Raw genomic sequence first — 16822 nt, 5'->3', positions numbered from 1 at the left:
CTCAAGCCTGAAACTGTCTATGCACATTGGGGTGTAGGGGTAGAAGGTCTTTGTCAATGAAGCTCCTCTCAAGAATCAACTTCCGTGACGGCCACCATTCCCTAAACTTGTGGAACTCCACCTGGCTGACGAATCTGTCTTTCCAAACAGCGGGATTCCTAGTCCGGTCAACCCCCCAACATGAGGCACACCACCCTCAGGCAATTCCCTATCTCCCTCATCACCCTTAGCACCTCCTCCAGATAGTGACGCTGTGGAAGATGTAGAGTAGTCATCCCCACTACCTGCCGCTGAGCCCTCAGACGACCCAGAAGAAATGTTGATTGAGGCTAGAGCATTGGGGGAAGATGGAGGAGTGTCTTTATATATGGAATTCTCCAGATACGGGATGTAGAGAGGGACTGAATCTGAAGAGATCTCCCGGGATGGCTCATACTCACTCCCCGAGTTGTCAATGGCTCTGTCAGCCGCTTTTATTGCTTTCCTAATTTCTTTTATGTTTTTTCTAGACTGGGGAGTAAGTTTAACCATCCTTTGCTTCCCTCTCCGGGAGGAATTACCTCGCCCGGGTTATTTGGCACCTCCGCCTCGTTGTTTGACCATTATCTGCAATCATACACATCTAACATGGTTAGTATCAGCACAGGCAGTGAAACAAGTGTTGAAGTTGAACTGCAGACATCAAATTATATGTTGCAGAAACAGTTATAGAGCAGAGCACCGCGACCCACACAAACAGGAGTGCGGCCGCACTGGGAGCACCGCGGACCGCGCAAAGGGTACTGCGGCTGGATTGAGGGCACCGCGGACCGCACAAAAGTGACCGCACTCCGCTCTGAGGTAAAGTTTGTAACACCACCTCTTTGAATCCAACCACTGCGGCCCACACAAAGTAGCACCACAACCGCGGTGGGCTAGCGCAGACCGCATAAAATGAAATGCGGCCGCGCTGGTCATAGGTTTACTTTCAGTCACTCGGGTACCGCGGTTTGTGCAAAATGGAAATACGTACCGCATAAGGGCATCGCAGACCGCACAAACGCGACCGCAGGCCGCGACGAGTATTTTTCAGAGGCACTAAGGTAGGGCTTAAGGTTTTTTGCTATTTTTGTTCAAGTTTTCCACCTAACTTGTCCCTACTCAATTTACCCAGTTCACAAATGTTCCTAAACACACAGTATCCAACTATTACACATTCCTTGGCTAACAAATGAAATAAAAAATTGGAAAAAAGAAGAGACTCTAGCTACTGGGCATGAAAAACAAGACGAAATTATAATATAAAACAAGGAAAGATGATGAAATGTTACCAGATTGTGATGATGAGATGCAATTAATCAGGTTAAGCAAGAATTATTATCAGAAGAGAGAGTGAACAGTAACTTTTAGGGGTCTGAGTGTAAAAAGTTTGAAAAGGGTAAATAGTGACCCATGGGTTCTATTTATAGAAAACAGTGGGACCCATACCTACCTACCAGCGCGGCTGCACAAAATCGACTGCGGACTGTGCTGGGTTTGTTCAAATGAAGCTTGAGTAGGCAACCTCCGCGGACCACACAAAATAGACCGCGGCCACGGAGGTCCACCGCGGACCGCACTAAATGGTATGCGGCCGCGGTGGCAAACTTCAGAGAGCACCGCTTTTCACTATTACTAGTGCAGACAACACAAAAGCAACCGCAGTCAAACTGGCAATCTTCATAGACGGTTCATTTTTTTCACACTATTTTGCATTGCATCAACTCAATCCCTACAACAACTCACAATTAGTTAGCTCAAAAACCAAACCTACGCTATCAAGAAAACACAGAAAACAACAATAAGAAAAAGACATAGGTTGCCTCCCAAGTAGCGCCTGATTTAACGTCGCGGCACGACGCATGTTACCAGAACATCACTTTAGATGGAGAAGTGCCACCACATGGACATCATCAAATTTCCCAAGATAATGATTGACCCGATGTCCATTGACTCTGAATACTTCACCATTCTTGTTCCGTAGATCAAGAGCACCAAATAGGGTCACGAACACAACTTCAAACGGCCCACTCCACTTTGACTTGAGCTTACATGGAAATAGACGTAACTGGGAATTGAACAAGAGAACCATATCTCCAACCTTAAACTCCTTACCCCAAGCATATTTGTCGTGAAGATATTTCATTTTGTCCTTGTACAAGGACGAATTGGAGCAGGCATGGAATCTAAACTCATCAAGCTCATTAAGTTGTTCAACCCGCAGATTTGCCATAACATCCCATTCTAAGTTCAACTTCCTCAAAGCCTGCATGGCCTTGTGCTCTAGTTCCACTAGAAGGTGACAAGCTTTTCCAAACACCAACCGATACGGTGACATACCAATCAGAGTTTTGTAGGCCGTCCGATAAGCCCAAAGAGCATCATCCAACTTTTTCGACCAATCGGTCCTATTAGCATTGACAGTTTTAGACAAGATACTCTTAATTTCTCTGTTGGAGACTTCCACTTGGACACTAGCTTGGGATGATCGGGGGTCGAAACCTTATGATTGACACTGTACTTAGAAAGCAACGTGTCGAAAGCCTTGTTGCAAAAGTGAGACCCCCCATCACTAATGATAGCACGAGGAGTGCCAAACCTTGTGAAAATACTCTTTTTCAAAAATGCCACAACACTCCGGGCTTCATTGTTGGGCAAAGCCACGGATTCAACCCATTTTGAGACATAGTCCACCGCCACGAGAATGTATGTGTTCCCACAAGAGCTCATAAAAGGACCCATGAAATCGATGCCCCAAACATCAAAAATATCCACTTCGAGAATTTTATTGAGGGGCATCTCATCCCTTTTTGAAATTCCACCGGCTCTTTGGCACTCATCAAATCTCTTCACCAATTCGCCCACATCTTTGAACAGGGTGGGAGAATAATATCCGCAGCTAAGCACTTTAGAAGCCATTGTCGCCCCGCCATGATGGCCACCATAGGGTGAAAAATGGCAAGCCTAAAGGACACTCAATTGTTCTTCTCCGAGACACATCTACGAATCACACTATCCGTGCAAATCTTGAACAAGTATGGCTCATTCCAATAGAAATCCAAACTATCCCGCTTGAGCTTTTTCCTTTGGTTAGAAGAGAGCTCACACGGGATTATTCCGGTCACAAGGTAATTGGCAACATCAGCAAACCATGACATATCCTTCATTGACACCGCAATGAGTTGTCCATCGGGAAATGAATCATTGATCTCAAGGCCGTCACACGGCCTCCCCTCCTCCTCCAAGAGGGACAAGTGGTCTGCCACTTGATTCTCACTACCCTTACAGTTAACAATTTCTAAATCAAACTCTTGAAGAAGTAGCACTCATCTGATCAATCTCGCCTTGGAGTCTTTCTTGGTCATCAAATACCTAAGGGCGACGTGATCGGTGTGCACTATAACTTTGTCCCCCATAAGGTAAGGTTGAAACATTTCCATAGCAAACACAATAGCGAACAATTATTTCTCGGTGACTCTATAATTTCTTTGAGCCTTATTTATGGTTTTGCTTGCATAGTACACCGGATGAAACATCTTGTTGATTCTTTGGCCCAGAACAGCCCCAACCGCAACATTACTAGCATCACACATGAGCTCAAAAGGCAAGCTCCAATTTGGTGCGGTAATGATAGGAGTCGAAGTTAACTTGAGCTTGAGAAGCTCGAATGCTTGCATACAACTCTCATCGAACAAGAACTTTGCATCTTTCTCTAGCAACTTGCACAATGGATGTACCACTTTAGAAAATTCCTTTATGAACCTCCGATAGAAACCCGCGTGGTCAAGGAAACTCCTCACCCCTTTGACAGAAGTAGGGGGAAAGCCCCGAAATAACCTCAATCTTGGCCTTATCAACTTCAATTCGTCGCTTCAAGATCTTATGACCCAATAGTATACCTTCTTCTACCATAAAATGGCACTTTTCCCAATTGAGAACAAGGTTGGTGTCTTCACATCGGGCCAACACTCTATCCAAGTTTACCAAGCACTCCTCAAAAGAATCCCCAACAACGCTGAAATCATCCATGGAGACCTCTAAGATATCCTCCACCATGTCGGTGAAAATAGCCATCATGCATCGTTAGAAGCTCGCCAGAGCATTACACAATCCAAATGGCATTCTAGAGAAAGCAAATGTGCCATAAGGACATGTAAAGGTGGTCTTCTCTTGGTCCTCCGGGGCAATTAGAATTTGATTGTACCCCGAGTAACCATTCAGAAAGCAATAGAAAGCCCGGCCCGCAAGACGATCAAGCATTTGGTCAAGGAATGGCAATGGAAAGTGATCTTTTCTAGTCACCTTGTGCAGCTTCCGGTAATCCATACAAACTCTCCACCCGGTGACCGTTCTAGTGGGAATGAGCTCATTGTTGTCATTGGTCACCACGGTCATACCACCCTTCTTTGGCACACACTGTACCTGAGAAGTCCATGAACTGTCAGAAATAGGATAAACCACCCCAGCATCTAGCCACTTGATAACCTCTTTCTTCACCACCTCTTGCATCACCTCATTTAATCTTCTTTGATGCTCCAAGGAAGGCTTTGCATCCTCCTCCAAGATGATTTTGTGCATGCAATATGCGGGGCTTATTCCCCAAATATCATCTAATGTCCATTTGATTGCCCTTTTTCGCTTTTGAAGAACTGCCAAGGTGGCTTCAACCTACATGTTAGTAAGGCAAGAAGAAAGAATAACCGGTAAAGTAGAATTTGAACCCAAGAAGTCATACATGAGGTGTGGAGGAAGTGGCTTCAACTCCAACACCGGTGGCTCCTCAATCGATGGCTTTGTTGGTGGAGTTTTGCGGTTTTCAAGATCTAAAGATAGCCTCCTAGGCTCATAAGAATATGAACCCATACCATGCAATGCATTCACGCACTCCACTCTACTAGCATCATCATTGACATCCATATTAAGAAGCACGACATCAAGGGGATCTTCAACATGGATCATGGAACTTGTGTCATCCACTATCACAGTTGTGACAATGTCCACCAATGAACACACCTCTGTGCTAATGGGTTGTCTCATTGATTTGCAAACATGGAATACCACCTTCTCATCCCCCACTCGAAAAGTCAACTCACCCACTTCAACATCAACCAATGCCTTCCCCGTAGCTAGGAAAGGCCTACCAAGAATAATCGGCACTTCAAAGTCCACCTCACAATCCAATATGACAAAGTTGGCCAGCAATATAAACTTATCCACCCGGACAAGCACATAATCAATAGTGCCTAACGGTCGCTTCATCGATCGATCCGCCATTTGAAGTCTCATTGAGGTAGGTCAAGGTTGTCCAATTCCCAAAGTCTTGAAGGCCGAGTAAGGCATCAAATTTATGCTAGCTCCCAAGTCACAAAAGGCCTTGGCAAAATCCGCACTTCCGATAGTACAAGGGATAGTAAAAGCTCCAGGGTCCTCAAGCTTGGGAGCCATTGAATGCACTATGGCACTTACTTGATGAGTCATTTTAATTATTTCGCACTCCATTGACCTTTTCTTTGTTACCAAATCTTTCATGAACTTAGCGTACCCCGACATTTGCTCAAGTGCCTCCACCAAAGGCACATTGATGTGAGGTTCTTTATCATGTCAATGAATTTTTTGAATTGATTGTCACTCTTTTGCTTTACTAACCGTTGAGGATAAGGTGGAGGTGGCCTAGGCAAAGGTGCCTTGGCCTTTTGTACAACCTGATCGGGCATGTCAATCATATGTTCCCTAGACGGGTTCACGACATCTTGAGTCTCTACCTCGGCTTCATCATCAATATCAATTCGCACATCATTGTTCACATTTTGATTAACCACATCATCAACAATCAAAGGCACATCATCATCCCGCAACTCAACATCTTCATCCATAACTTGCTTTTGTATTGAGGCAATTACATCACTGCGTCTCCCACTTCTTGTTGTAACCTCCATCATATGATTATTATTCCCTCCCTTCGGTTTCACCACTGTATCACTTGGTAGAGCACCCTTGGGACGAGTATTCAATGCTTGAGAGATTTGGCCTAATTGCACCTCCAAGTTCCAGATAGATGTGTTATGAGACGCTAAGTGGGCCTCAGAATCTTGGTTCTTTTTTCATCATTTGCTCGAACATGCTTTCAATTCTCCCCATATCACTTCCGAAAGAACTCGGACCTTGAGAAGGAAAGGGGGGTGGATTGTTCGGTTGCTGGTACATGGGGGGCCTTTGAAAGCCTTGCCCCCGGTTGCCTTGGTTCCTGCTATTGTTCCACCCTCCTTGATTGTTGTTGTTGCCCCAATTATTGTTATTACCATTCCAATTCCCTTGGTTGCTTTGATTACCCCAATTGTTGTTTTGGTTGTTGTTATTCCAATTACCTCCGCCTTGTTGTTGATTGCCCCAATTTCCTTGAGGATGCCATTGTTGATTCGAAGAGTTGCCTCTATTCCCTTGGTAGTTATTGACATATTGGACCTCTTTTCTTTGATCATCATAGCACTCATTTGAATAACCACCACCATCATTGTTGTTGTGATATTGTTCACAATTACCTTGAGGTTGTTGTCCTCTTTGCCTCCTTTTCAATATAGAAACACCTTCCATTGCATTGACTCGGCGCGGGTTTTGGACTTGTTGCAATTGTGCCTTTACCGATTGATTCATAGTTGTTGTAAGCTCGGCGATGGATTGGCCATGATCGTGCAATTCCTTGTGCAAATAGATTACCATGGGGTCACCTTTGGGCACATTTGCTCGGCTTTGCCATGCCGAAGAGGTGTCGGCCATTTCATCAAGTACATCACATGCCTCTTGGTAAGAAAGTTTCATAAAGTTCCCTTCGGCCAATTGATTCACAATGCATTGATTCGTGGTGTTGATGAACCGATAAAAGGTTTATTGAAGCATAGCCTCGGTCATGTCGTTATTAGGGCACTTTTTCACAATTGTTCTTTATCTTTCCCATATATCGTGCAAAGGTTCTGTTGGATCTTGCTTAAAATCTAGAATTTCATCCCGAAGAGCTGCCATATGACTTAGAGAAAAGAACTTGGCAATACATTTGTCCGCCAATTCATCCCATGTTGTAATAGAATGATTGGGGAGCCTTTCTAACCAATCCAATGCTTTACCCCGAAGAGAGAATGGGAAAAGCATCAATCTCAACGCATTCTCGGACACGTTTGTCTGCTTGCTACCCCAGCATGTATCCATGAACCCCTTTAAGTGCTTGTAGGAATTTTTATCGGAGGCACCTGTGAAATAACCTCTTTGCTCGAGCAAGGTCAACATACATTTGTGATTTGAAAGTTCCCCGCCTGGATTCGGGGAGGAACAATAGCACTGGTGTATCCTTGATTTGGTAAAACTCTGGGATCCACTCTCGGCGGTGGCGGAGCAGGTTCTAGAATATTGTTGTTCTCATTTGCATTTACATTGGCATTTTGGCCTCTCCGTGGAAATTGAGGTAAGACCTCATCTTGTTCTAGTTCCTCTACCTCCTCCCCCGCTATCACATTGCCGAGAGGGTCATTTGAATTAAGAGCCATTTGTACCTGATTGATCGACACAAACAAAATTAGTAAACAAAAAGGAAAGAGAAGCAAAACACAAAACTAAATAAACAGATAGTCAACACCGTAAGCTCCCCGGCAACGGCACCAAAAAGTGATCGCAGCCAACTCGGCGCTACACTAAGGTAGGAAGAGCGGGTCGCAATAGCTTTTACCCAATATGAGGGTCGGGATCGATTTCCTCAGGGAGCTAGAAGTGGAGTTGGATTGTCTGTCTATCCTAGAGATGTGTTTGTACTCCTAATGTCACTTCAAACATTTTTGAGTTCCTGAATTATAACTAATTTTATAAAACTATTGAGTAACTCTAAATTATGCTACGAGAATAGTGCTAAGTTGTATCTAATGGGAAGAAGGGTACTAGGGCCGTGACACTACCTAGGTGGCTAATTGACGAGTAGATGTTACTAAGGTTCGATTGACATAATTAGGGCTTATACTATAACCGTTGCACAATTTACCCACTCTCACACCTCTCGGTAGAGAGAGTGATTTTGCCCAATTGACTCTCTCGAGACCAAATAGGTAGGCAAATTAGACCAAACAACTAGGGTTCAAGTAGGGTAATTACTCTCTCAAGGTTTAACCCGTTAATTGGGACTATCATTTCTCATGAGTTCATCCCAATTCCTTGTTGGGTTAATTTTGGGGTCATAGATTCTTTTTCTCAAGAAGAATTAAGCCCACAAGGCATGAATCAGTGTTTGCAACCACCAACTCTCGATTAAAACATAAAACCAACCCAAATAGCAAACGCCCATAGTCAATCTCACACTAGATGGCAACACCCATCAATTACCCACACTAGGGTTGAGCCACAACCCTAGCTAATGGGTTTAGCTACTCATGCTAGATAAAGAATAGATGAAGAACTAAACATATTAATTAATTGATAAAATTAATCTACAAGAATCTGTTGTAAATGTAAAGCAAAAGTGCCAAAAATGGCTACAAAAGTTGGTCTCACGAGCGCAGCTATCAACTGATCTATCTTGATACCTAAAAACTGGTAAAATGTTCTATTTATACTAGGTCGCATTAAATGGACCGCGGCCGCACTGGGTTCACTTTTGCTTCTCTGAATTTGGACTCCGCAGACCGCGTAGAATGTACCACGACCACGGAGGGAGCTGGTGCAGTCCGTGCACTCACGACCGCGGACCGCATGGCTTTGGCTTTGAAAACTTCATCTGTCTGAATGTCATGACCGCGGACCGAACAAAAGAGTAGTGCGGCCGCGGAGCCTTCACCGCAGACCGCGAGATGTGTACCGCGGCCGCACTTCTTCTAGCCTAAATCACCAACTCTCTGAACCACCTAGTGCGACCGCATTCCATATTGCGCGGTCTGCACTAGGACTTCTTTTCTTATATTCCTTGGTCTTTGATATTTGAGTAGGTTTCACTCCTTTTTGAGCCAATAGTTGACATTTCGTCACTTTGTCGATAAAACCTGCAATCAAGCAAAACTTGTAAGCCTTTTAGGACTATTTTGTAACAATATATGATCAAATCATAGGCAAGTAGGGGCATAAAACATGTTGAAATCCTAAATTATCACACCCCCGATCAAACTTTCCAAATTTCCAACTTTTGCCATTTTAAGCCTAATTCAACTACAAACCTCCAAATCACAATTCGGACACTCCTAAGTCCCAAATCACTCAACGGAGCTAACAGAACTATTGAAACTCCATTTCGGAGTCGTTTACACATAAGGCAACATCATGTCAACCATTTTAACTTAAGCTTTTAATTATGAGACTAAGTGTGTCAATTTATTCCGAAATCTCTTCGGACCCGAACTGAATAAACCGAATAGTCATGTAATAGCTATAAATTACAAAATGAGAAGTAAATGGGGGGAGGAGGCTAAAACTCTCAAAATGATCGACCGAGTCATTAAATCCTCCCTCTTTTAAACAAATGTTCGTCCTCGAACGGGCCTAGAATCATACCTGGAGTCTCAAATAGGAGTGGATATCTGCTCCGCATCTCCCGCTCGATATCCCAAGTAGCCTCCTCAACTGGCTAACCTCTCCACTGCACCTTCATTAAAGCTATATCCTTTGACCTCAACTTTCTGACCTGTCGACCCAGAATGACCACTAGCTCCACATCATAAGTCAAATCACCATTCAACTGAAGCGTGCTGAAATCCAAAACATGAGATGGATCGCTAACATACTTCCGAAGCATAGAAACATGAAATACTTGATGTACACTCGACAAACTAGGTGGCAAGGCAAACTTGTAAGCAACCTCTCCAATTCTCCGTAGTACTTCAAATGGCCCAATATACCGATGGCTCAACTTGACCTTCTTACCGAACCTCATAACATCGTTCATGAGTGAAACCTTTAACAGAACTTCCTCCCCAACCATGTAAGCAACATCACGGACCTTCCTATTGGCATAGCTCTTCTGTCTAGACGGCACCGAGTGAAGCCGCTCCGGAATCAATTTAACCTTGTCCAAAGCATCCTGAACCAAGTCATTACCCAATAGTCTAGCCTCACCCATCTAAAACCAACCCATCGGAGATCGACACCGTCTCCCATACAAAGCCTCACACGGAGCTATCTGAATGCTAGACTGATAGCTATTGTTGTAGGCGAACTCCGGGAGCGATAGAAACTGCACCCATGAACCCCCAAAGTAAATGACACAAGCGCATAGTAGGGGTGTACAAAAGAGATCGACAAACTGCACCAACCCGATAATCCGAGTCAAACAGAGAAAAAAAAATCCGACTATGGTTTGGTTTGGTGTAGGAAAAAAACCCCGATCATAATTGATTTGGTTTAGTTTTAACTAAAGAAAGTCAAATCGAAACCAAACCAACCCGACATTACATATATAGAAATTTTAGCTATATTTAATATATAAATATACTTATTGTGATGTAATTTATAAATATTTCTTAAAGTTTTTCATAATTTTATCTTTTAAGGTATTATTTCAAGGTTGTACTTAGAACTTTTGAATGTTCCAATAAGTTTTATAGCCATTAATATTAGAAAATTAAATAATGCAAACAAAAGTACAAACCAAAATCAAATCAATACTAATGCTAACAAAAGACATTCAATTCAATAATACGAACCGGAATGTATTGAATATCTATTTTTTTTGTTTTGCAATAATTTAGATAAAAATGCATAACCTATTTTGATTTTTTCTTTAGCGTTTAGTCTTGTAATTAATACTCTCTTATTAGTGTACTTATTTTAGCATGACTTAGTACTTTTAGATTATGTTTATTTTTATTATGGCTTTTTAATTAGCAATATTGATATTACATAATTTTATTGTCTTTATTGTTGAATATTTTAGGATAATGGCATGACAAATCTCATATTTTGTATTATTTTCTTGGAAAATACTTTATATAGTTGTATCTTACATGATTAAAGAAGTATTTTGAGCACAAGTTATATGTTTTGTTCTACGAAGATCTTATCGGTAAGAAACCCGAATAATCCGAAAATCTGAGAAAACCCGAGAAAAATCTTGAAAAATCCGAGTTTTATTGATTTGGTTTGGTCTTTAGATTTAATAATCTGACACAATTGGTTTAGCTTGGTGATTGTAAAATTCGAACCAACCCGACCTATGTACACCCTTAGCGCGTAACATGTCCTCCAATATTTGAATAGTGAGCTTGGACTGTCCGTCCGTTTGAGGGTGAATGTTGTACTCAACTCAACTTGGATGCCCAACTCTCGCTGTACGTCTCTCCAAAATTGCTATGTAAATTGCGTGACGCGATCTGAAATGATGGACACTAGCACACCGTGAAGCCAAACAATCTCGCGAATGTAAATCTCAGCAAACTGCGCTGAAGAATAAGTAGTCCCAACTAGAATGAAGTGCGCGGACTTGGTCAACCGATTCACAATCACCCAAATAGCATCGAACTTCCTCGAAGTCTCTGTGAGCCCAACTATGAAATCCATGGTGATCTGCTCCCATTTCCACTCTGGAATCTCTAGCCTCTGAAGCAATCCACCCGGTCTTTGATTTTCACACTTCACCCGTTGATAGTTAAGGCACCAAGCTACAAATACCACTATATCCTTCTTCATCCTCCTCCACTAATAGTGCTGCCTCAAGTCCCGATACATCTTTACGACACCCGGATGAATGGAATACCGCGAACTGTGGGCCTTCTCGAGAATCAACTCACGTAGCCCATCAACATTTGGCACACATATCTGGCCCTACATCTTCAACACCCCATCATCTCCAATAGTAGCATCTCTGGCATCACCGTGTTGAACCTTGTCCTTGAGGACAAGAAAATGAGGATTATCATACTGGTGCTCTCTGATGCGATCAAATAAGGAAGAATGAGATATCATACAAGCTAGAACCCGATTGGGCTCCGAAACATCTAATCTCACGAATTGGTTGGCTAAGGCCTGAACATCAACTGCAAGAGGTCTCTCCCCAACATGAATGAATGTCGGGCTACACATACTCACTGCCTTTCTACTCAAGGCATCGACTACCACATTGGCCTTCCACGGATGATATAGAATAGTTATATCATAGTCCTTTAGCAGCTCCAACCATCTCCACTGCCTCAAATTAAGATCCTTCTATTTGAACAAGTGCTAGAGACTCCAATGATCCGTAAACATGTTACAAGACTCACCGTAGAGATAATGCTTCCAAAACATCAATGCATGCACAATGGCAGCCAACTCCAAATTATGCACAGGGTAATTCTTCTCATGGGGCTTCAATTGGCGCGAAAGTAAGCAATCACTATACCCTTCTGTATTAAGACACACCCAATACCGATCCGAGAAGCATTACAATACAATATATATGAGCCTGAAGCTAAAGGCAAATCTTGAACTAGAGCTTTGATCAAGGCAATCTTTAGCTTCTGAAAGCTCCCCTCACACTCATACGACCACCTGAAAAGAGCACCCTTTTGGGTCTATTTGTTCAAGGGCGATGCAATAGATGAGAAACCCTACACGAAGCAACGATAATATCTGGCCAAGCCAAGAAAGCTCCGAATCTTTGAAGCTGAGGACATCCTGGGCAAACTCTAAACCGCCTCCATCTTCTTTAGATCCACCTTAATCCCCTCACTGGACACCACGTGCCCCAAGAACGTCACTGAACTAACCCAAAACTCACACTTGGAGAACTTGGCATAAGGCTTCTCCTCCCTCAACCGCTGCAACACAATACTCAAATGTTGGGAATGCTTCTCCTGGCCATGAGAGTACACTAGGATGTCATCAATGAATACTATGAAAAACGAGTCGAGATAAGGCTGAAATACTGTGTTCATTAGATGCATGAACGTTGATGGGACGTTGGTTAGCCCAAAAGACATCACAAGAAACTCATAATGACCATAACGAGTCCTAAATGTTGTCTTTAAAATATTTGAGTCCTGAATCTTTAACTGGTGATACCTAGGCCTCAAATCAATCTTAAAGAACACCCTTACTCCCTGAAGCTGGTCAAACAGATCATCAATATGCGATAAAGTATACTTGTTCTTGATTGTGACTTTATTCAACTGCCTATAATCAATGCACATTCTCATAGTACCATGCTTCTTCTTCTCTAATCGAACCAGTGCACTCCAAGGTGACACACTAGGCCTAATAAACCCCCTATCAAGGAGTTCTTGAAGCTTCTCATTCAATTCCTTCAACTCAGCTGGTGCCATACGGTATGATGGAATAGAAATGGGCTGAGTGCCTGGCACCAAGTCAATACCGAAATCAATATCCCTGTGGGGTGGCATGTCCGACAGATTGCAAGAAACATATTCGGAAAATCTGCACCACCGGAACAAAATCAATAGTGTGAGTAACATCACTAACATCCCTCACAAAGGCCAAATATGATCAACAACCCTTCCCAACCATCTGTTGGACCTTCAAGTATGAAATCACTCTAGTGGGAACATAGCCTATAAAACCTCTCCGCTCAATCCTTGGAAACCCCGGCATCGCCAATGTCACGATCTTAGCGTGACAATCCAGAATAGCATGACATGGAGATAGCCAATCCATACCCAAGATCACATCGAAATCAACCATACTAAGCAGCAAGAGATCAACTCTAGTCTCCAATTCCCTGATAGTCACTACATACGACCTATATACACGGTCCACAATAGTAGTATCGCCCACTGTCGTAGATACATAAATAGACAAAACTAAAGATTCATGAGTCATATCCAGATAATGAGCAAAATACAACGAGACATACGAAAAAGTGGAACCAGGGTTAAATAATACAGAAGTACCCCTGTGGCATACTGAGACAATACCTATGATCAATGTGTCTAAAGCAACGACATCAGGTCTGGCAGGAAGAGCATAGAAATGGGCCTGGCCACCACCTGATCGGCCTCCCCCTATAGGGAGACCCCTAGCTTCCTGAGCTCCACCCTGAACTAGCTGGGCGGGTGGTGAAGTAATTGGTGCTGAAGTCGTAGTGTAACTCCTCTGCTGAGTTGGACCTCCCAAGAAACAAGGACACTGCCTCCTGATATGAACAAGCTCCCCACACTCATAGCAACCCTGATCTGACAGTGGTAGTGGGGACTAAAGAGAGCCTCGAGCACGGGATAACTGCTAGAAGGACCCGACATAGATGAACCCTCAACTGATGGAGCAGGGACGAACTCTAAGATAGAAGGGCACTGAGAGATGACTGACCCTAATGAGAACTGTATGAACCACGGCCGGATGATGCACAATGGTGACTTGGAAGAGCCGTCTAAGCATGCCTATAAGGACGACCCCGGTCGTGGTAGAACTGACCTCCAGAAGGAACACCACTGAAACCACCCGATCCATGAGGCCTTTTGCCTTCCTTTCACACTGCTCCTGATTGGGAACCATATCTATCTACCAAGAAATGCCGATCACCTCATCAAAAGTAGCATCAGATACCCTCTCCCTAGTCATAAGCAACCGCAGCTGATATGTGAGGCCATCGATGAACCTCCTGATCCTCTCCCTATCAGAGGGAACCAACCAAACTGCATGACAGGACAACTCAGAAAACCTCATCTCGTACTGCATCACAGACATGCCATCATGATGCAACTACTCAAACTGTCAGCACAGCTCCTCTCTGCGAGAGTACGGCACGAACTTCTCCAAAAAGAGAACATAGAACTCCTTCCATGTAAGTTGTGCTGCACCGATCGGCCTGTGCCTCTCATAACCTCCCACTATCTGAAGGCAACCCTAATAAACTGATAAATAGTGAACGAGACTCCACTGGTCTCCAGAATACCTGCTGTACGAAGAATTCGCTAACACTTTTCCAAGAACCCTAGGCATCCTCCAACTCTACCCCATAGAAAGATGGAGGTTGAAGCCTCCCAAACCACTCTAATCTCCTCTGCTCATCATCAAGTCATAATAGGGACCACATGGGCTTGAGCAGCTGCAACCGGCTGGGTTGGTAGAACCCCCGATGTCTGGAGTCCCTGCATCACATGCTCTAGTGTGCAGTCGGTGGGAGTCTGAGTACCTCCCTGGCCTAAGAAGTGGCTACTACAATCGGAATAGAGACCGTCTGAGCAAGATTATTGCATACGGTCAGAATCTAAGTGAAGGCATGGAATCACGATGGGCACAATAGTGCCTGGATTGGCCCCACTGGCATAACTTTATCTAGTACCTACTCCTGAGCTGGAGCAACTGGTGGGTCTACAGGTGCAACTCTAGCTGCTGTACGAGCTGCACCTCTGCCCCTACCGTGGCCTCTACCGCGACCTCGGCCTCTCGTAGCCCTAGCTGGTGGTACTGGTGGTTGTCCATCCTTCCCGGTAGCACGTGTCCTCACCATGTGTGAGGGAATAGAGTAACAAACATTTAGTTACCGAAATCAACATATTCTCATGAAAAGAATACAAAAATGTGAATTTTTCTAAGGATTCGTTAGCCTCTCGAAAATAATTACAGACGTCTCTGTACCAATCCGCAAGAATCTACTAAAACTGATCATGACTCGTAAGACCCATGTAACCTAGGCTCTAATACAAACTTATCATGATCCAAAACTAGCCTGTTGTGATGGCGCCTAATGTGGTACTATCAAGCCGACATTTATGAATTTAACGCCTACACTTTTAAAAGAAAATGGATTTAAAGTAGTTTAAACAGTAAAACTTCTCATAAACAGGATAGAAAATCCAAACACAATGCAGAAACTCCAAATATCGGGGTATCACTGAGTACACGAGCATCGAAATATCACAAGTCTTGAAAATACTGTCTAACATAGTCCGAAACTAAATACAGTAAGCGCAAAAGATAGGGAAGGAGAAATAAGTTTTGTGAAGCGCCGGGCAGCTTCCTTGGAATCTCCTAGAAAATCAACTGCACGATGAAATCAACACCCACCATGTCCGGAAACACCTGGATAACACGAAGTGCAGGGTGTAGCGTGAGTACAACCAACTGTCGCGCCCCTTTTTCTCGTGAAATCGGGTTTCAACACATGACAACCCTTTTAAGGAAGGTGTTTTAAAAGAGAGAGTCACCACCTAACGGATTAAGGTGCGTTAGGGCACCTATTTGCAGATAACTCTGTCTAACCGATTTTGCATCACCAAAGATCGGGTAAGGGCTCGAAATTACATCGAATTGAAGGTGTTAGGCACTCTTCGAGGTCCACAACTGTGGGTCCCGGCCAAACTCAATTATATGAATTAGTCTATGTGATCAATCCTAAGAAACAAGGAATTACTAGACATGAATAATTGATTGAAAGCCAAGGGGGAGGGGGGTCCTAAGTTTTTTAGCCTAAAGGATCACCCCGTGCAACATAAATAATACTTCATAACTCCCTGGAGATGGGATGTTACTCATATTATTCAGTGAGCACAGACTATCATCTCCTACTGCCCAATTACTATTTTTAAATTGTTTACCTAAAGCGCACTAGTAAATTTTAAGTCGTGTCCTATGCGTGCACTACTCGTCCCATGCTTATGGCCCAGGAGGCATTTTGAGCTCTATCTTAGGGGGTTCTAGACTTTAACTTAGGATGCTTAAAATGTCAAAACTAGGCGACATACAAAACACATTGAACTTTCACTTATAAGCAAGTAAGGGCTCAAGTTGGCCTCCGCACTTCAACAACAAATGCACGCAAGTCAGATTAACAAATACAGTTGCTGATTTTAATAAGTTTAGGTTGCGGAAACCTATAGGCAGGATCTCTATATGAATCTGGGTTTAATGA

The sequence above is a fragment of the Nicotiana tabacum genome, chromosome 16 (assembly GCF_000715075.1).
Source record: "Nicotiana tabacum cultivar K326 chromosome 16, ASM71507v2, whole genome shotgun sequence".
NCBI classification, from domain to species: Eukaryota; Viridiplantae; Streptophyta; class Magnoliopsida; order Solanales; family Solanaceae; genus Nicotiana; species Nicotiana tabacum.
Note: the sequence above shows the minus strand (reverse complement) of the source record.